Genomic DNA, 1,197 nt, shown 5'->3' with positions numbered 1-1,197 from the left:
CACTCAAAAGATAACTCTTTCCTATGGGCACAAAACTCATACTCTCGTTATAACCGTAGAAATGATCTTGGCGCTCGTTCGACGTTACACACCGGAAGACAGGGCGGACGTGCTAATACTATTGTTAACAGACACGGAAATAATGAGTTCACTGAATCACACACACTATATTTACATGCATCACATCTTCCGAAAGAGATTCACTGTTCACAGTATTTGCACATCGCTTTGGTGATTTCTGTTTTCGAGAAAGAATTACGGTTTCCACAACAGTCTAATGGAGACTAGACTTCGTGATACAATGATACAGTATATTCAAAAGCGTACGAACGTGTTCCAACAGTACTGTATGAAACTTTTCAGTGATGTATCATGGCATTGACGCACGCTGATGTGAAGCAAGGACAGGATAACACTCAAAACATAAACAGCAAATAAACATCAGTCACTGCAGAATCAGCGTACCGGTACGTCACTTCTAGTGGTGGCCGTCTCTATTAGTGGCCGAAAAAATGCAGTTCAATATTGATTTGTGACGCAAAGAAGGGAGTTGCTGAAAGAATATGTTCCACTAAGAAAATAACGCACAGATAAATAACAAATTTTGCACTATAACCAACAAATCTTCACGTAGGAATTAGAAATGATACTGCTCTGTAGTATCAACGTTAGTATGGCGCAATTCACCCGGCCGGCGCCGTGGCTTAGTTGGTTAAAGCGCCTGTCTAGTAAACAGGAGATCGAGGGTTCGAATCCCTCCGGTGCCTTCGGATTAGTCCGAATATTTTTTATTTGATTGATACACACTACACTTCAAGTTTGTGTGTAGGAGATATATATTTTTGGTTCCGGACAAAATTTTAGAGGTAATAGTGCATGTCAAAAGTCCATTTCATTTAAGACAAAAGCTCTTTTGCTGCAACCAGACATATTTTGACATGAAATTGAGTGTACTTGTTTCTTATAGCTGTTGAACTCTTGTTATAGGCAAAATGTCAAGGATTATGACAGACGTAGCTGCAAACATTGTTTACGGTCCGGGCGTGCCTTTGGCATTCTCCAGCGGATGCCAGCGCCACAGTACAATTGCAAGCAGCGTCTGCGCTGAGCGTGGCGACAGTGGGTAAAGCGGTATACCTGCACAAATATTCTACCGTAGAAGTATAATCGTGTAATTGATCAATGAGAGCAGCGTTA

General features: G+C 41.4%; 1 non-coding gene across 1 annotated transcript; it reads left to right on the top strand.

Annotated features, from left to right (window-relative positions):
- Positions 1 to 693: 693 nt before the first annotated feature.
- Trnat-agu (transfer RNA threonine (anticodon AGU)) lies at positions 694 to 767 on the top strand. Its single transcript has one exon. It is a non-coding gene; the product is annotated as a tRNA-Thr (tRNA).
- Positions 768 to 1,197: the final 430 nt, after the last annotated feature.

This window comes from Schistocerca cancellata, chromosome 1, assembly GCF_023864275.1.
Source record: "Schistocerca cancellata isolate TAMUIC-IGC-003103 chromosome 1, iqSchCanc2.1, whole genome shotgun sequence".
NCBI classification, from domain to species: Eukaryota; Metazoa; Arthropoda; class Insecta; order Orthoptera; family Acrididae; genus Schistocerca; species Schistocerca cancellata.
This window is presented reverse-complemented; position numbering and strand designations above follow the sequence as displayed.